Source organism: Rhinatrema bivittatum, chromosome 1 (assembly GCF_901001135.1).
Source record: "Rhinatrema bivittatum chromosome 1, aRhiBiv1.1, whole genome shotgun sequence".
Taxonomy (NCBI): Eukaryota; Metazoa; Chordata; class Amphibia; order Gymnophiona; family Rhinatrematidae; genus Rhinatrema; species Rhinatrema bivittatum.
In genome coordinates, this window is record NC_042615.1 from 157,439,969 (window position 1) to 157,461,456 (window position 21,488).

A 21,488-nucleotide genomic window follows, 5' to 3' on the forward strand; every position below is an offset into this window, starting at 1 on the left:
AGAAAGGTCCATAGTGGTATAGTGAAATTGAAAGGGGATAAGGATCAATGGGTAGAGAGAGATGAAGAGCTGGTAGAAATATTAAACAAATACTTCAGATTAGTGTTCACTAAGGAAGATCCTGGATAAGGATCATCACTTGTTATCAAAATCGTAGGAGGTAGAGTAGATGAAACTCCATTTACAGAAGATAATGTATGGGAAGAGCTAAAAAAACTGAAAATGGACAAAGCCATGGGGCCTGATGAGGTTCATCCCAGAATACTGAGGAAACTCAGATGTGCTGGCAGGTCCGCTGTGTGACCTGTTCAATAGATCTCTGGAAAAGGGTGTAGTGCCTAGTGTCTGGAGAAGAGCATGGTGGTTCTGCTTCACAAGAGTGGAAGAAGAGAAGAGGCTGGAAACTACAGGCCAGTTAGCATCACCTCTGTGGTGGGAAAATTAATGAAGAGACTGCTGAAGGAAAGGATAGTGATCCATCTACAATCCAGTGGGTTGCTTGATCAGAGGCAGCATGGATTCACCAGGGGAAGGTACTGTCAGACGAATCTAATTGATTTCTTTGATTGGGTAACTAGAGAACTGGATCAGGGAAGGGCACTCAATGTAATTTACTTGGATTTTAGTAAAGCTTTTGATACGGTCCCACATAGAAGACTCATTAACAAAATGAGAAGCTTGGGAGTGAGCTCCAAGGTGATGGCATGGATTACAAACTGGTTGACGGATAGAAGACAAAGGGTGATGGTAAATGGAACCTATTCTGAAGAGAGAATGGTATTAAGGGGAGTGCCACAGGGATCAGTGTTGGGACTGGTTCTGTTCAACATCTTTGTGAGCGACATTGCGGAAGTGATAGAAGGTAAAGTTTGTATATTTGCAGATGATACTAAGATCTGCAACAGAGTGGACATGCCGGAAGGAGTAGAGTGAATGAGACGAGATTTAAGGAAGCTGGAAGAGTGGTTGAAGATATGGCAGCTGGGATTCAATGCTAAGAAGTGCAGAGTCATGCATCTGGGGTATAGTAATCCAAAAGAACTGTATGTGTTGGAGGGTGAAGGGCTGATGTTCCTGGAGCAGGAGAGAGACTTTGGGGTGATAGTGTAACGACCTGAAGTAGATGAAGCAATGTGACACGGCGATAGCTAATGCCAGAAGAATGCTAGGATGCAGAGAGAGGAATATCTAGTAAGAAAAAGGAAGTGATAATCAGGTGTTCAGTTCTGGAGACCGTATTTCAAAGGGAACAGAGACAGGATGGAAGCAGTCCAGAGAAGGGTAACCAAAATGGTGGGTGGTCTCCATTGAATGCTTATGAGGAGAGGTTGAAGAACCTGAATATGTATACCCTGGAGGAGAGGAGGAGCAGGAGTGATATGATACAAACCTTCAGATACTTGAAAGGTTTTAATGATCCATGGTCAACAAACCTTTTCCATTGGAAACAATTTAGCAGAACTAGGGGGGGTCACGATTTGAAACTCCAGGGAGGAAGACTTAGAACAATGTCAGGAAATATTTCTTCACGGAGGGTGGTGGATGCCTGGAATGCCCTTCCTGAGGAAGTGAAGACTAAAACTGTGAAGGATTTCAAAGGGGCGTGGGATAAACACTGTGGATCCCTAAAGGCTAGAGGATGGGAATGAATGAAAAAGCTTGGGGGTAACCTGCATAGAGCGGCAGTTACTACCCTTGGCGGAAACGTGAGGGTAGCCTGCAAGGAGCAACAGTTACTACCTTGAGAAGCTTGCTGGGCAGACTGGATGGACCATTTTGGTCTTTTTCTGCCGTCATTACTATGTTACACTCCATAATTCTGCTCATTTGATCAGCAAACAGAAGCTCTGGAATGGAATGAAGGGTTAACACACAACCTACTACATAACGTGTTGAGCGCTTGGACCCATAATACAACTGGGACTCAGTCTTGAGGGAGTTGCAGCTGATGAGAACAGGATTTCTCTATACTCAAGAGTATTCTGCTTGCCAAGTGGAAAGTGGTAGGGTGGATTGTTTGTTGGTGGATAGTGATTGCTTAATATTTTTAAATATAAACTATGCAGGGTAGTGAGCGTTTGAAGCTTTAAAACCTAACTTTTGTTTGCTGGGTTGGAAGTGTTTGTTTTACCACTCCAATCTTGATGTACAGGCTATTGCCCAAATAGGGAATGAGGAAAAAATTATGCATAATAGGAATCAATTAGTAGCTTTGCACAAAAAGTGTAAATAAACCAGCAAAAATGTCATATTTCATTATTTAGCATCTTTTATGATATGCTGACTCAAACAATACCTGTTTATTAGTGGGAGGTGGTATGCGAGCACTAGGTGCAGTGAACTCCTAGCTCAATAAAACAAGTCTGATCTCTGAAAGCTAGAGCAGCAGACCAGAAGGAGCTGAGGTAGACAAGAGGTATATAGAAAGGATCTTCAGGGACACAGTAAATGGCTTCACCTCCACGCTGGCAGCTCTTGTGCTGCCTTGTAAGGGCAGAGGTGAAAGAGGTCCGAAGGGTAGATAGATTCCAAGATGCTTATCCAAAGAATAAGCAGTGGATATATTCAATTCCATCTTAATAATGGTTTATGGACTTTTCCTCGAGGAACTTGTCCAAACCGTTTTTAAATGCAACTATACTAATAGCTCTCACCACATCCTTTGGCAATGAATTCCAGCGCTTAATTATGAGTTGAGTAAAAAATGTTCTCTCATTAGTTTTAAATGTATTACCTAGTAACTTCATTGTGTGTCCCCTAGTCTTCGCACTTTTGGAAAGAGTAAACTGAATAACGTTTTCTCATTCCATTCTACTCATTTTATAAACCTCTATCATATCTCCCCTCACTCATCTCTTCTCCAGGCTGAAGAGTCCTAACCTCTTTAGCCTTTTCTCATAGGGGAATCATCCCATCCCCTATCATTTTGGTCACCTTTCTCTATACCTTTTCTACATTTTGCTATATCTTTTTTGAGATGTGGTAACCAGAACTGCGCACAATACCCAACATGAGGTCGCACAATTGAGCAAATCAGAGGCATTATGATATTCTGTTTTATTCTCCATTCCTTTCCTAATAATCCCTAACATTTTATTTGCTTTCTTTGCTGCTGTTGCATACTGAGCCGATTTCAACATATCAACGATGATGCCTAGATCCTTTTCCTGAATGGTGACTCCTAATGTGGAACCTTTCATTGTGTAGCCATAATTTGGGATACTCTTCCCTAAGTGCATTACTTTGCACTTGTCCACATTAAATTTTATTTGCATGCCCAGTCTCACAGCTTTGCAAGGTCCTCTTGCAATTCTCACATTCCTCTTGTGATTTAATAACTTTGAATAATTTTGTGTTATTGGCAAAATCTGATCACATCACTTTTTCACATTTCTAGGTCATTTATAAATATATTAAAAAGCAGTGGTCAAAAAAATCTAGATGGGGACAATATGGCTGTGAGTCACTAGACGCTATACTGCTGTGCACCTCTTCAACAGTCAAGTTTCCTGCCTCGCTTTTCATTATGTTTCCGAAGAGGAAGGGGGAAGCTAGGGTTTTTCCCACCGAACCCCCTTTACCTCCTGGCCAGCAGTCTATTGTCAGCTTTATATCTGCCATGGACCCCTTGAAAACTCCCGGTGGTGAGCTTCCCGCTGCAGCATTTCGATGGAGCATCGGTGCTTCCAGGGGACAAGGTTTCCCTCGGCCCCTAGGAACAGTCTCTACTGCTGGCCAAAAGACACGCGATCATTGATGTTGCTGCTGAAGCGCCAGCAAGTGTTCTTTTGCTAACATTTGTGCAGGTGGGCGCTGAAGATGTTGCCCCATCTACAGTTTCATCTTCCATCATTTCTGGGGGTACTGCAGCTATTGGCTCTGTTTTTTCCTCTCCATCTTCTGACAACATTGGTTTGGGAAGAGGAAAGGATTCTTCTTCAGTGGCTTCTGTTTCCTTGGCAGTTCCACAGTTGCAGATGCCTGTTAAGTCGATGGTCATAACTCTGGAATCAATCTGGGAGCTTCTGTAGAATTTCTCGAAGATTTTGACCTCTTCCATTTCTAAAGTGGACTTGGTCATCTCCAAATTGGATGCCATAGTTGTGCAGCATGAAAATTCCATCCAAGAGCACTCTAGGCAACTTGAAGCTGTTCAATAAGATAGAGAAAATTCATGCTGTCCAATCCACTTCTATATGGGATACTGGTTCTCTATCTTGCAGGCTAGAATTGATGGAAAATTTCTCTCATCAGCTTAATCTTAGAATTTTGAATTTCTCAAAGATTTTGGGTGAACTCCCAATGGTTATCTTATAGAACTATTTTCATCAAGTTCTAGGTATTCCACCCAAATAATCGCCTCCTATAAATAAGTTAACCTTTTTGCCACCATCATCTTCGGTGAATTCTTCAGCAGGGAATCAATTTCCCCTTTTGAACCTTACAAAATTTCTTGAATCATCCAGTCAGGAAATAGACAGAGTTACTTTGCTTGTGTCTTTTTATATCCAAATCGGATCTCTCTAAAGTAATGTCTTGTATTTTCAGAATTGAAATTCTCCTTTTTAAATGGGTAAAACCTGCATATTTTTCCTGATATTTCTAGGTCTACCCAGAAAAGGAGGAAAGGTTTTTCAGTTCTCAGGAAGGATACTCTTGAATTAGGAGTATCCTTTGTTTTACGTTATCCATGTAAATGCTTCATTAAGTTACAATCTGATACTTTTGTTTTTTTGCCCCTGAATAGCTACAATCTTTCCTTAATGGTAGGAAAATGATCACTTCTTCTTAGTTACTAGAGCCTATTTATTAAAGATGGGTGTCCTTACGCACTATTAGCCTTTCTTTATTGTTTTTGTTTCTTTCTCTAGCTCCTGGAACTGAATCCCCTTCTTAAAACTGTTTCTTATTATTGGGAGGGGAGATAATATTGAAAATCTAAAGTTTGCTTGTTGTATGAATTACTTTTCTGAACTGTACTATCGCCAACTAAGGGGGTCATTTATCAAAGGCGTATCGCATGCGATAGAATGCAAATTAGGGGGAGGGAAGGAGTCGGGGCGGAGTCTTCACTGCCAACAATAATGTAACTAACATTGTTGGCATTAGCGCACCGAATAGCGCCACCTTTCATGGTGGAGCTATTCGGTGCAAAAGCCAGCAGCCGGCACACCGCCATGGTGCGAAGGCTACGGGCTTTCGCATGCCCGCCCCCCCCTTCGCCCCCGTTTTTGTAGGATTCATCATTCTGCGAGGAATGATGAATCCAAGCCTAAGATAGTTTTCCTTTTCTTTGTTACTTTTTATTATCCCCATTTTGCCTGTACAAAGATTTATGATGCTTTGTATGTTTAAAATTGCATAAATTAAAACAAACCAAACAGTGGTTCCAGAACAGATCGCTGGGGCACGCCACTATTCACCTTTCTCCATTGGGAAAATTTACCATTCAGCCCTACTCTCTGTTTTCTCTCTTTTAACCAGTTAGCAATGCATAATAGGACACTGCCCCCTATCCCTTGACTTTCTAATTTCCTAAGAAGTCTCTCATGAGGGAATTTACCAAATGCTTTCTGGAAATCCAGATACACTATATCAACTGGCTCTCTTATCCACATGTTTATTTATGCCCTCAAAAAAAAAAAAAAAAAAGTAGCAAACTGGTGAGGCAAGACTTCCTTTGGCCAAATCCAAATCACAATTCTAATACCTACAAACCTTTACTAACTCAGAAAATTAATCCAAAGTCTATTATTCCTAAACACAATTGTTAACATTTGCAAACAATAGCCTTAATAATTAACTCACAATATACACAGCTGGTAACCGTTTAACCTTTTAAGAGAAAAAACTTCAAGATTTAAGGACTCTTTCCCAGAAGTCCAACTTACCAGCCGAAGATGAAGGTTCTGCGTTCAGCACTCCCGCTGGTCCAAAATATATCAAAATTATAGGCCAGGTCAAATTGGTATAGGGGTGGCACTATATCTTGAGGATGGTATAGAGTCAAACAGGATAAAGGACCTGAGGGAAACAAAATGCACTGTGGAATCTCTATAAATAGAAATTCCATGTGTAATAGGGAAGAGTATAGCAGTAGGTATTTTCTATTATCTGCCTGGCCGGGATGAAGAGATATAACAAATATTAATAAATTATGAAAGCAAATAAATTAGGCAATACAATAATGGGCAATTTCATCTACTCCAACACTGACTGGGTAAATGTCTCATCAGGACATACTAGGGGTGTAAAGTTTCTAGATGTCAAATAACTGCATCATGGAACTGCTGGTTCTGGAATCAGCGAGAGAAGGATTAATCTAAATCTAATGTTCAATGTGACTCAGGATCTGATGCAAGAGGTAACTTTGGTGGGACGGCTTGGCAACAGTGATTACAACAATCAAATTAAGATAATCATTGGAGGAATATTGGTTTTATTTTGTTTTACTGCTGTTTACAGGATTATATTGTGTTGTATAGGTATTTATAATTGTACACGGCTTTGAACGATTTGCTTAAAATCAGGAATGCGATCTATAAAAATTGTATTAAATAAGGAGGACATTAAAGAAAACTACTGTGGTAGCATTTAACTTTAAACCAAGGAGACTGGGAAAATTAGAAAAAAAAACCTAAAATGAGCAGTTGTACTGGTTACAAATTTGCGTTTGATGAAGATGCTTTTTAAAGACACACAGACTATTCACACATTAAAGAAGGCAGAAAGAAGATCAAACTGTCAGAATGGTTAAATGGTAAGGTGAAAGAGGCTATTAAAGTAAAAAGAAAGGATCACCCCTAGAACCCTTTAAAAAAAAAAAAAAAGAAATCAGTGTTACACTGGCCGCCCTCCACTCTTTAGTATTGTGGGCCGTTTTAAATGAAAGGTTACAAATTACTAGCAGCAGGTTTGAATTTTATGTTTGAGTTCTTTTAGCGCTCTGGGGTGGATACCATATAGTCCTGGTCAATTTGATCTATAACATCTTCCATTTTCACAGAGATTTGTTTTAAGTGCTCAGAATTACCATCAGCGAGGTAAATGATTCATTCATTTTTTATGCTATTTCCTTCTCCTCCCAAACACTTTTTACTCCTTGGTCATCCAGTGGTCCAACTGACTCCCTCACAGCCTTCTTGTTTTGAAAGTTCTTGAAAAAAGGTTTAGTATTTCTTGCCTCTCTTGCAAGCTTTTTCTCAAATTCACTCTTGGACTGTCCTACTACTGTCTTACATCTTATTTGCCAGTACTTAAGCTCTTGCTGATTTTATTCATTTGGATCTGGATTCCTTTTTTTGGAGGAAAAAAAAAAAAAAAAAAAAGGAAGAGGAGCTCTTTTGGCTTTAACCACCTTTCACCTCACCATAAAACCATGCTGGGGATCATTAGGTCTTCCTTTGACCCTTTTAAATGTATGGGATACATTTTATCTAAGCTTCCAGGTTGGTATTTTTAAACAAATAGCCACACCTCAGGTAAACTTTTAACCTTTCCAACAGTTACTTTTAGGTTTTTTTCTAACTAAATTTCCTCAGTCTAGCTTAGTTTCCCTTATTTGCTACTGTGGTAGTTCAACTTTTTATCTTTTCTCCAGCAATCATAACACATTTCATATAATTACTATTGCTAAGCCACCCCTTCACAGTAATCCCTTGTAGCAAGTCATGTGTTCCACTTAGGACTAAAGTAGCTGCTCCTTTCTTCTGTTCTACGACCAGCTGTTTCATGAAACACTCATTTATGGCATCAAGAAATTTCATCTTTCTAGCATATGCCGATGTGACACTGACCCAATCAATAGTGGGGTAACTGAAATTTCCCATTATTTTTGTGCTGAGAAAATTTGCCTTTTTAAATTTCTGCTGGCTCTTCACACTCTGTTTCCAGGTGGATGGTAATATACACCCATTGCTATACAACTACCCAACACACAACAGAATTCCTATTCATAATGATTCCATAATGCATTTTGTTTTCCACAAGACTTATTCTGCTCAACTCTAAGCGATCCCTTTCATATAGTGTCACTCATCCACCAATTTGATCTGAATTGTCAAATCAATATAATTTATATCCTGGTATCCAAATACACCATTGGTCATCCTCCTTCCACTACATCTTTGAGATGCCTATTTACAATGCATTCAGAAAGTATTCAGGCCCCGCCACTTTTTCCAATTTTGTTATGTTACAGCCTTATTCTAAAATGGATAATATGCATTTTCTCCTTCCTCAGTCTATACACAATATACCATAATGACAAAGGAAAATCAGGTTTGCAGAAATTTGTGCAAATTAAAAAAAAACACAAAAAACTTGAAATATCACATTTACATAAGTATTCAGACCCTTAACTCAGTACTTTGAGGTACCTTTTCTAGTGATTGTAGAATCATACACAAGAAGACTTGAAGCTGTAATCTTGGTATTCCTGGATTTGGGATTTTATCCCATTCTACTCTGCAGATCCTCTCAAGCTCTATCAGGTTGGATGGGGAACATCGATGCACAACTATTTTCAAGAGGGTTCAAATCCAGGCTCTGGCTGGGCCACTCAAGGACATTCATAGACTTGTCCCGAAGTCACTCCTGCATTGTCTTGGCTGTGTGCTTAGGGTCGTTTTCCTATTGGAAGGCGAATCGTCGCCACAGTCTGAGGTCCAGAGCCTCTGGAGCAGATTTTCATCAAAGATCTGTGTACTTTGCTCTCTTCATCTTTCCCTCGATCCTGACTAGTCTCCCAGTTCCTGTAGCTGATAAACATCCCCACAATATGATGGTGGCACCACCATGCTTCACTATAGGGATGGTATTACTAGGTGATGAGCGGTGCCTGGTTTTCACCAGACATGACACTTGGCATTCAGGTCAAAGAGTTCAATCTTGGTTTCATCAGACTAGAGTATCTTGTTTCTTATGCTCTGAGAGTCCTTTAAGTGCTTTTGGCAAACTCCGAGCAGGCTGTCATGTGCCTTTTACAGGAGGAGTGGCTTCCATCTGGCCACTTTACCATAAAAGCCTGATTGGTGGAGTGCTGCAGAGATGGTTGCCATGGGAGGTTCTCCCATCGCCACAGCAGATGTCAGAGAAAGCATTGGGTTCTTTGTCACCTCCCTGACCAAGGCCCTTTCCCTCCAATTGCTCAGTTTGCGGGGGGGGGGGGGGGGGGGGGGGGGGGGGCGGCGCAGCCAGCCAGCTCTAGGAAGGGAGATGGTTCCAAACTTCTTCCATGTAAGAATGATGGGGGGGACATTGTGTTCTTCGACCTTCAATGTTGCAGCAATTTTTTTTGAAAGCCGTTAACTGCTATTAATCAAGTTGACTTAGGGAATGGCCTCTGCTATCACTGGTATCAGTAGCATGGGATCTTATTAGTGTTTGGGTACTTGCAGGTACTTGTGACCTGGATTGGCCTCTGTTGGAAACAGGATGCTGGGCTTGATGGACCCTTGATCTGACCCAGCATGGCAATTTCTTATGTTCTTGGCAATGGCGATCCCCAGCCTGTTTTAATCAAAATAAACAAAAAGCTGGGTGGACTGTATGGGATTCTGTCCACTCCAGATAGAAGGCTAAGGCTCTCTTGCAGTCCAAAACTGTGCAGGACTCATTCACCATGATGCGAATGGGGCATGGAAAAGAATATCAGCAAGACAATGGACTGTTTAAGATGGAAGTCCGACACCACCTTAGGCAGGAACTTAGAGTATGTGCGCAAGACCACTATCATTAAACAAAAACCTTAGTAAAGATGGATAAGTCATTAACGTCTGGAGCTCACTGATCCTGTCCACTGAAGTGACCACCACAAAAAACAGGACCATCTAGGTCAGGTACTTCAAGTTACAGGAGTGCAGTAACTTAAAAGGAGCTTTCATGAGCTGAGAGAATACCACAATGAGGTCCCAGGACATAGTGGGAGGCTTCAACTGAGGAAGCCCCCGCACAAAACATTCAACTATAGGCTGTACAGAGATGGGCTTACCTTCTACATCATGATGATATGCACCAATTGTACTCAGATAAATTTAGAGTTGGTTTTAAGACCAGCTTCAGAGAGGTGAAGAAAGTATTCAAGCAGTTTTTGTGAAAAGCAGGAGAAAGGGTCTAGAACCTTTTGCTCAAAGCCCGTGGAAAACTTTCTAGAAGCCACGAGGACATGAGACACGTTGTCCAGGAAATGGAGGGGTTGTAAAATCAACCTCTTAACACCCAAGCTATGAGCGACAGGGCCTGGATTTTGGGATGTCGCAACCTGCCCCAATCCTGGGTGATGAAGTCTGCGGAAGTCCAGTTTTATCTGTTTCTCGATAGACAACTCCCGAAGAAGTAGAAACCAGACCTGCCTCGGCCAGTGGGGAGCTATGAGGATCATAGTCCTCTTGTCCTCCTTGAGCTTCAACTAAGTCTTCACCACAGGAACTGGTAGATACCTATACAGGAGATCCTAGCCCCAATGATATCCCCTCTTGCACTCAATTCCCTAGTCATACCACTCCCTCATCAAAGCAAACCTCACCATCTCAAAAACACCTAATTCGGATACCAACGCTAAATACTCCACTATCCACTACAGAAAACCTTGCCCAAGCGATGACCTCATCACAGCCATGACAAATGACATCAGCAAACTGGATCTAACTGACTCAGAATCTGCATTCTCATCCTGGCACCAAATCACGAGAAATATTGCCAACAAATTATGCCCACTACAATCCAAGAAAATTAATCACTCACTTAACCCTAAGAAACCCTGGTACACTCCAGAATTAAAGACACTGAAACACAACCTTAGAAAATTAGAAAAGAACTGGTGTAAAGACCCATCTGCTACTCAACTCGCCAAATACAAACAAGCCCTGCACATATACCGTACAAACAAGCCCTGCACATATACCGTGAAAACATCCTAAAAAACAGGATTTCCATGCACAATGCCTACACGAATTCCACTTTAACCCCAAAGCATTATTCGAATATGTAGCCAACCTAACCAAAAACTCCCCTCCACCTATCCCTGAGGAGGAAGCTGCAAACAAATGCCAGGTCTTAGCCCAATTTTTCCATGATAAAATAGCAAAAATCATGACAATTTCACACAATCCCATCTTCATCACAACCACACCCAAGAACCATACATTAGCACCACTAGCAACCATGAACTCCTTTGAGAACACCACCCCCTCTGAAATTGAATCATGTCTAAGAAAAATGAGGCCATCCTCACAACCATCCAACACTATACCCACCAAACTCCTCCTCGCTATCCCCAGCACTATATCCCATCCATTAGCCCAAATTATAAATAGATCTCTCTCACAGGGTCAAGTCCCCTTAGCATTAAAGCAAGCAGTGATCAAACCCATTCTCAAGAAACCAACCCTATACCCAAATGAACCTACAAACTACCCCCAAGTCTCCAACCTACCGTTCATATCAAAAGTTATGGAAAAAAGTTAACATCCAGCTTACAGAATACCTAGAAAACAACAATATCCTATTCAACTCACAATATGGTTTCTGTAAATTCTTCAACGCTGAATCCCTCCTATTATCACTATCCGACCACCTACTCAAAGGATTAGATAAAGGCCACCTCATTCATACTTGCACATCTAGACATATCAGCAGCCTTTGACACCATAAATCACAATGTGCTACTCGATCGGCTAACTGAAATTGGTATCACAGGAACCCCCCTCCGATGGTTCACCTCTTACCTAAAAAACAGACAATACAAAGTAAGAATAGGTAACCAAGAATCCAAAGCATTCAATCTACTACAAAGAGTCCCCCAAGGCTCCTCTCTCTCCTCAACCCTGTTCAACATTTACCTCCTGCCCCTCTGCAACCTCCTCTCAGATCTTGGCCTCAAACACTACATATACGCAGACGATGTACAAATCACAGACTCACTACCTAAAGCCATAAAAACATGGGAAGCTTCACTTGCAGCCATCAGTAACTTCCTCTCTAGTCTCAACCTTGCACTCAATACCGCAAAAACAGAAACCTTAATAATAACTCATCCACACAACCATCTCATCTCTAATCAACACAACACTCCCCCTAACTCAATTCTTACATCTCAACCTCCTCCAAACTCAATCATTACATCTCAACACGCAAGAAATCTAGAAGTCATCATAGACGATCAACTCAACCACAAAAAATGCATTAAAAACTCCCTCAAGGAATGTTACTTCAAGCTGCAAACACTAAAAAAAAAACAAAAAAAAAAAAAAAACGGAAACCACTCTTACATGTTAACGATTTCTGAACAATACTTCAGTCCACAATATTCACAAAAATAGACTACTGCAACTCGCTACTCCTTGGCCTTCCAAAAAACACCATCTCACCCCTCCAATTGCTGCAGAATGCAGTTGCATGCATCCTCACCAACACTTGCAGGAACGAACACATAACCCCAATCCTCAAAGAACTACACTGGTTACCTATTCAACAGCGCATACACTACAAAACCCTCACAATAATACACAAATCCTTACACAACCCAGATATGAATTGGCCCCATAGCACTTTCTCCTTCCGCAGCACAAACAGACCCACCCAATAATGCTACCTAGCAACCTTAAACATTCCCACACCCAGACTCACCCATTACAATGCCACCAGGGAACGCGCCCTATCCATTGCCGGCCCCACACTCTGGAATTCTATGCCCGCTGAAATACGCCAAGAACTCTGCCTACACAAATTTAAAAAAAAACAAAAACAAAAACTAAGAACTTGGCTCTTCACACAAGCACACTCATAATTTCAAGACCTCTACACTGCATCCGATACCACCCCAACTCCCTGCCCTCACAATAACCTACACCCCCCACACTTATCCTACCAACTCACCACACAGTAGCTCCCATCAAGGAGAATACTAAGAACATAAGAACATAAGAAAATGCCATACTGGGTCAGACCAAGGGTCCATCAAGCCCAGCATCCTGTTTCCAACAGTGGCCATAAGAACTTGGCAAGTACCCAAAAAAGGAAGTCTATTCCATGTAACCATTGCTAATGGCAGTGGCTATTCTCTAAGTGAACTTAATAGCAGGTAATGGACTTCTCCTCCAAGAACTTAGCCAATCCTTTTTTAAACACAGCTATATTAACTGCACTAACCACATCCTCTGGCAACAAATTCCAGAGTTTAATTGTGCGTTGCGTAAAAAAGAACTTTCTCCGATTAGTTTTAAATGTGCCCCATGCTAACTTCATGGAGTGCCCCCTAGTCTTTCTACTATCCGAAAGAGTAAATAACCGATTCACATCTACCCATTCTAGACCTCTCATGATTTTAAACACCTCTATCATATCCCACCTCAGTCGTCTCTTCTCCAAGCTGAAAAGTCCTAACCTCTTTAGTCTTTCCTCATAGGGGAGTTGTTCCATTCCCCTTACCATTTTGGTAGCCCTTCTCTGTACCTTCTCCATCGCAATTACCCTAGTTTATTCTACTAAAAACAGTCCAGTTTGTACACACAAATTTATTATTACACTAACTATTAGAGATGTGAATCGTGTCCTCGATCGTCTTAACGATCGATTTCGGCTGGGAGGGGGAGGGAATCGTATTGTTGCCGTTTGGGTGTGTAAACTATCGTGAAAAATCGTTAAAATCGTGAGCCGGCACACTAAACCCCCCTAAAACCCACCCCGACCCTTTAAATTAAATCCCCCACCCTCCCGAACCCCCCCCCCCAAATGCTTTAAATTACCTGGGGATCCGGCGGTGGTCCAGAACGGCGGCGGTCCGGAACGGTCCCCTCAATAGAATAGTGTTGTCTTCAGCCGGCGCCATTTTTCAAAATGGCCGCCGCAAAATGGCGGCAGCCATAGACAAAAACGATTCGACGGAGGAGGTCGTTCCGGACCCCCGCTGGACTTTTGGCAAGTCTTGTGGGGGTCAGGAGGCCCCCCCAAGCTGGCCAAAAGTTTCCTGGGAGTCCAGCGGGGTTCCGGGAGCGATTTCTTGCCGCGAATCGTTTTCGTACGGAAAATGGCGCCGGCAGGAGATCGAGTGCAGGAGGTCGTTCAGCGGCGGTCCGGAACCCCCGCTGAACGACCTCCTGCAGTCGATCTCCTGCCGGCGCCATTTTCCGTACGAAAACGATTCGCGGCAAGAAATCGCTCCCGGAACCCCGCTGGACTCCCAGGAAACTTTTGGCCAGCTTGGGGGGGCCTCCTGACCCCCACAAGACTTGCCAAAAGTCCAGCGGGGGTCCGGAACGACCTCCTCCGTTGAATCGTTTTTGTCTATGGCCGCCGCCATTTTGCGGCGGCCATTTTGAAAAATGGCGCCGGCTGAAGACAACACGATTCTATTGAGGGGGCCGTTCCGGACTGCCGCCGTTCTGGACCACCGCCGGATCCCCAGGTAATTTAAAGCATTGGGGGGGGGTTCGGGAGGGTGGGGGATTTAATTTAAAGGGTCGGGGGTGGGTTTTAGGGTGCCGGTTTTCCTGCCCTCCCCCTTCCCCCGATTTACGATTTTTTAACGATAAATCAGGGGAATTGGTATTGTATCGTGGCCCTAACGATTTTTTGACGATTTAAAATATATCGGACGATATTTTAAATCGTCAAAAAACAATTCACATCCCTACTAACTATACTAATAAAATTAGATATTTATATACATTTCATTACGATGCGAACCCTTATTGATCACTTTATTAACCAGAATTCTGCACTTAAAAAATATAATCTGCTTAGCTGGTTCTGTTAAACTGTCAGTTATTCTGTAAAAATTGTTATATTGGTTACAATGTAAAGCACTGTTGCTGACTCCATGTTGCCTGTAAATCGATTTGATGTCCAACAACGAAGGTCGGTATAAAAAACCTTAAATAAATAAATAAATAAATAAATGAACAGCAAAGACATCTGAAGCTAGTTTACTAGGTTCCCTGTACATGGAGTAGAACAGAAGAATCTTCCTGTTCTAAGGAGCTGCAAACAGATCCCCTCCGGGCTTACCCACAGGCAAAAGATACAATTTGTGGGCTCTGAATGAGTGATTCAGTCTATCTTCTACTCCATTCTCTGAATCAGCCAGATATGTGGCTCTGAGCCCCATCCCGTGGAAGAGGTCCCAGGACCATATCTGGACTGCCTCCTTATTTGTTGACGAAGTACTTAGCTATTTGGTTGTCAGTCTGCCCAAGAGGTGCTTTTGACCAACAAATTGTCCAGATGGGGGAAAACATATTCCTAGCCTGCTAAGGTGTGCTTCCACCATGGACAGACATTTGGTAAAAGAACCGTGGGGCAGACACCAGCCCAAACAGCAGACCGTGGTACTAGAAGTGTTGCTTCCACAAATCGGCAGTACTTCCAGTGACTGGGAAAGATATCGATATGGGTGTATGAGTCCTTCAAATCAAGAGAACAGAGCCAATCCCCTTTTGCAGGAAAGGGATCAAGGCGCCCAGGGAAACTATCTTGAACTTCTCTTTTCAGAAACTTGTTCAAGGCCCTTAAGTCTAGGATGGCATGGAGTTCTGTTTTCTTGAAATCAGAAGAAATGGGAGTAGAATCCCCACCCACAACCGCTCGACGTGTTAAGAGGGAGGATAGCTCTGCTAAAAGCACATCCAGATGTGCTATTGGTCCCCACAATGGATTCCATGGGTAATTTGGCAGGTTTAATTTGTACTCTGTGGATAATAGTGAGAATCCACTGGTCCAAGATTATACTGGGCTCTTTGTGCAGAACTACAGACTGCCCCCAACCAGAAGGTCCATCACTATGGGTACAGTGAACTTTGGTATGCTCCCTTCGATCCATTCAAAACCCTATCCTAGGAGTTGACTGAGCTGCTGCTGGGGCTTTGGGAACCTCAGTTGCCTTGGACAGCTATAAGGGGCCTGTTGTGGTGGAAGACTATCTCCTCGGGTAGAAGAAAGACTTCCTATGGCTAGACCTTGAAGGCTTCTTGAAATAGAAGGACCGGTTTTGAGTACCAGTGGAGAACTGCTAGAGTGTTGCACAGTGGTCCCAAATTTTGGCCACTGCATCTCTAAAGAAATTCTTTCCTGTGCAGGAGAGAATCGCTGGATGTGACGTGCATGTCCTGATGGAGATCAGAGGCCCTCAGCCAGGCAAGCCTGTGGGCACTGATCCCTGCTGCAGAGACCCTTTATGCTGCCTTGAAAATATTGTAGGTTGACCAGACCCTGTGTTTCCTGCACTCTAGACCCTTGTCCACTAGCAACTGGAACATGTCCTGCTGCTGTTGAGGCAACTACTCTGGCACATCCTGCACCTGCTTCAGGATTTCCTGCATATATTGGCCCATAAATAGCTGGAAGGTTGCTATGCAGGCAATTAGCAAAACACCTGAAACATCTCTCTCTCAAAAATATCCATGGCCCTTTGATCCTTCCCTGGGAACACAGGAATAGGTTGAGTTCGCTTGGCCTTCTTGAGAGTGGATTAGACTACATACAGTTGGGTATGGCAGCTGTCGCTAGTCAAATTCAGGAGCTTTCTGGATGAACTATATCACATTTGCCTTCCTATTTACAGGAGGCACCAAAAGAATTTTCCCACATCCTTATCAGTAATGCCAGAAGGATTTCATGCACTGGGACCATCACGATCTCCTTAGGAGGTTCCACATATTGGAGAATATCCACCATTTTGTGCCGGATATCCTCTGTCTGCAACCAAAATGGGATGGCTTCCATCATCAACCTGATGAAACTTAAGGAATGGTTTTCCGAGGGAGACTTCCTTCTGTCATTGGGAGGAGACAGGTCTGAAGGGAGGCCATATGATGCATCATCTGAAACATCTAAGAAGCCCCCCCCCCCCCCCCTCAGGGGTTGTAGGAGTCCTCATCCTCGCTGCTGCAGTAAAGGGATGGGTCCTGAAATGCTCGATCCCCGGCCAGTGGTATAGGAACAGATGCGACTGACCATGTGGGCCTGGATCCAGAGGCTGTCCCTGTTGCCGGGGGAACTTCCTTCTCTGAGGAACCAGGGGCAACCAACACGTCAGTTGGTGGTGGTATTGATGCTTCACCAGGTGTCTATGCTGATCCAGGCACAGCACTGATTAAGGTGTCGGTAGCACTCCGATGAGCATATTTAAGGATTTGAGTAATGGCTCGATGAGAGACTGTGCTGGGCTTGGTGCCACTAGTGCTCTGATGCAGAGGCCCCTGCAGAGCCTTCTTCGCAACCAGCTATATGCGCTTCTCCAGCTCTTCCTCAAAGACTGCCAATACCAGGACTGACTAGGTTCGAGGAGGCGTGACCAAATCCTCTTTAAAATCAAGAGGAGGCTTAGTAGCAGACATCAGGACTGATGAAGGCCATAGCAAACCTCTGGGAACTGTAGAGGACTGGTTCTCCTCACCACAGAGTCACTTTAGGGGCATCACAGCCGAAGCAGGTGCATCCCCGTGCATCAACAGGAACCAATAAGGATGCTTCTTCGGCTTCCTTTGATGCTAGGATCAGTCTTTCCCCGATGCTAAGGCTGAAGATGATGAACCCAATGTCTTCAAACTGGAAAAGGCATCCCTAGCCAGAGATGAAGGCCCTGATGATGTCAATGGCTCTGGACCATTGGTGCGGCTCTGATGCAGTTACTGATGGACTGGACTTCCTCGGCCCGAAAAACCAGTTCATCTTGAGCCAGGTCTGGCATTTTTTCAGGTTCATCTGGATGCACTTACTGCAACCCTAGATGCTGTGCGATGCACCCAGGCAGAGATCACATCTATCATGGGCGTCCGCGAGGGCATCACTTAAAACTGGTTGACGACACAATGTCGTGAAAGAAAAGCAACAAGATGTTGAAATAGATGTCTGCGGCAGATGGCTGGCAGGCACCAAGCGCACTGCCATCCTGGAGGTTCAACTGCAAAAGGAAACTTACCAAAACTTCAAAAAACCCGACTAAGATAACAGAAGAACTGGGGGAACTCTGGATCGACTGCATGGTCCAGACATATCAATTATCTGAAAATGCAAAGAAAAAACTTAAGTAGAAAGATTAAACTTCACTGTGAGACACTGAGCGCTATGGAAAAGAAGGGTCCAGGTGAGAAGACATTGAAGGGACGAGCAGTTCCCCTCAATCCTTGGACGTTGATGGCATCAATACTGGGGTGGAAGGATCAGACTTACCCAATCCAAAAACCTTCTCCATCTTGTCCAGCCAAGCACAGTGGCCCTTCAGGGTCATCTGAGTGCACAATTCGCAGCCCAGTGTGCAATATCCCCAGGCACTGGATGCCCACATCATGTGGATCCGTTAGGGACATAGCTCAAGAACACCAGGGGCACCTACGGAAGCCCGAGGCCACCATGAGGCGCACAAAAGACCACAAGAACATGACGACTGGCTTATCTGCCAGGAAAAAAACTCAAAATTGAGAAAAGTGAAGGGGAACCAGAGACAGACCCAGTGCAGGAAGAAATTGAAAAATACACACTTTGTGGAGTGTTTCCCACAAAAAATAAAAAAAAGAAGAGCACAAGCTCCAGAACCGCGAGACGGTAGTTCCGTGGAAAAGAAGAGACTGAATAGAGACCCCACATGGACCAATGGATAGTGGCATGCTGGGCATGCTCAGTGTGCCAGTCAAAGTTTCTAGAAACTTTGACAGTTTTCCATGCCAGGCTCCATTTGATGTCACCCATATGAGGACTACCATCCTGCTTGTCCTAGGAGAAAATTTTTGCACTTCTCTTCCCCTCCCACTAATCCTTGACAATCTCAGGGTGATCGGAAGTCAAAAGTTCCCAAGTATGGAGAGAGTGATTTTTTAAAATTCTGATTTTAATTAATTGGGTGTTATTTGATCTGTATAATGTTCAGAAATATTTTATTGGTATTTGGAAAATGTAAAAAAATACTGTTTTTAATTATTGGATATTGCTCTGTTCAGTTGTTTTGATATAGTAGTTCTTTTTATTAGTTTGGTTTTACCATTATAACTGATGCTTTAGATTTCTTAAATTTTATTGCTTGATGTTCTCTGACAAATGGTAATATTTCTGTTTTTCCATTGGTGCACTACATACAAAGTATGACTTGTTGCAATTTCCAGTTCTGTTTTGTCTGCATGCTTCTATTTATGGTCTCTTTATTCTGTATTTAGTGAGGGTCTGTCTATGTTTTGTATGTTTGACCAAGGTGAGGTACTACATGCTAGCAAAATTTCTGTATAGGGATCTATAGCAGCTTGGTTTGTTCCATTTTCCTGGTAAGTGGTATATTTGTGTGTTAAGGCCTGATGTAATATTTTCAGTGCTGCCTTTTCATAGATATGGTTGTTAGTGCTTGAGAGCTGGCAGTTAGTACTGTTTTAGAATGGGAGGTTTATTATATTGTAATTGTATTTTAGTTTGTTCATGGCTTTCTGAAAACCAAGCCCACACCCAATAGATTGAAGAATCTAAATATGTACACCCTGGAGGAAAGGAGGAGCAGAGGTGATATGATACAGACTTTCAGATACTTGAAAGGTTTTAATGATCCAAAGATAACTACAAACCTTTTCAATTGGAAAAAAAATCAGCAGAACCAGGGGTCATGATTAAAAACTCCAGGGAGGAAGACTCAGAACCAATGTCAGGAAGTATTTCTTCATGGAGAGGGTGGTGGATGCCTGGAATGCCCTTCCAGAGGAAGTGGTGAAGACCAGAACTGTGAAGGACTTCAAAGGGGCGTGGGATAAACACTGTGGATCCATAAAGTCTAGAGGATGTGAATGAAGAGTGGGTGGCTCGCGGGAATGACGGCTACTACCTGGAGATAATACCCTTAGTCAATAAACATACACACGGTTAATGCGACTTCAACATTGCTCTAAGCTTCAACGGCAAGAGGAAATGTGGAAAAAAGGATTTGCATTCACCAAAAAGTGGGGAGTAGCTTGCTTGTTATGGCGGTTACTACCCCAAACCAAATAAGCCTGATACTTCACTTTCAATGCATATCCAGCATAGCTCTCTACTTCAACGGCAGGGGGGGATGAAGAAAAGGGGATCTATACAGACATCAACCAAGGACTGAATTACATAGTCTGGGTAAACAAATAAGCATGGGTATAGCTTGCTTATTGTGGCGGTTAATACCCCTAACTAATTACGCTATTTCACTTAGATGCAGTTCCAACACTGCTCTCTACATTAATGGCGGGGGTGGAAGGGAACTAGAACCAAAAGGTTACTAAGGGCCAAGAGTAACAGATAAGTATGAGAAAAAAAAAATTTTCAAAAGTTTGCTGGGCAGACTGGATAGGCCATTTGGTCTTCTTCTGTCATCATTTCTATGTTTCTATATGTGTTACAATAGTCCTAATACCATATGTTCCAAGTGTCTTTTTGGTTTTTATGAAGAGTTTTCTGGTTGACACCGCAGCAGTGCATGTAAATATAATATACATGTTGTGAGTTTTACTTAAATACTGTACTTTGTGTGCTCTTTATCATATAAAATCTTGTACTATAGGAGCGTTTTCAGCTAAAAATGCTCCTCTTGTCTTAGAAAGATTTCCTTGTACTTCTACAACGATGCCTCATACGAAACGAAAGGCAAAACTCAAGGGAGCTGAGTCTTTAGAAACTAAGGTACCTGAATTGCTTCAGAAGAAAATTGAGCAATGTTTTTCAGCGAAAGCCGCTTTGGAGGGGGACTTAGAGCGGAGTCTCCCTGCTATGGCTGACAAGATCTCGTTGACCCAGGGGGCACCGGCAACACCAACACCTCCCGGAGCGGTCGTAAAAACAGACACTGCAGCAATGGAGGAGCTCCAAGTGAGCAGAAGAATTTGGCAAACTGAAGAAGAGAGAGCTGGGAATAATCGGTGTATTGCCTGGAATTCAGGAAGAGCTGCAGGCTGCAGCAATGACACCATTACCTAATCTGTTGGAAAAAATGACTACATCAACGCCAGAAGATCAGAGCGGAATACTCCTTGGCCCTCTCGCAACAGCGTGTCCAAGTTCTAATGGAGGAACTATCAACTTTCCTAGCGTTAAGATTTTGAATCTTAAACCTGCTAATATTACTATGGACACTTTATGGGGAGTGATGGAGAGAACAGAAAAAGCCTGACAGGAGCTGTAATGGAGATTAAAAATACTTTAAAGAAAATTCTGATATTTTGGAACATCAAGAGCAAAAAATTATTGAAGTGGAGACAAAACTGAATAAAATGGAACTTGTACAAACTAATCTAATTCAGTCGGATCAAATGAACAGTAAAAAACTGGAATATCTTGAGAACAATGTGTATATTGAGTTTACGGATTTTGAACTTCCCTGTAATATCACAGATGGCTCCGACTGAACTATTTAAAAACTATGTTCATCAAGTACTTAAAATGCCTGAAGCTTGTATGCCAATTATAAGCAAAGCATTTTATTTGCCTCAGGGAAATAAAGGGAACCAAATCCCGCAGGAGAGATTTCAACAGGAGGAAGTGAAAGCAGGAAC

At 42.8% G+C, this 21,488-nt stretch overlaps 1 protein-coding gene across 2 annotated transcripts in view; it reads right to left on the reverse strand.

Moving 5' to 3' along the window:
- The window catches only part of NSUN7 (NOP2/Sun RNA methyltransferase family member 7), a 298,057-nt gene that overhangs the window by 229,875 nt on the left and 46,694 nt on the right, over positions 1-21,488 (reverse strand). The gene's annotated exons all lie outside the window — the stretch shown is intronic.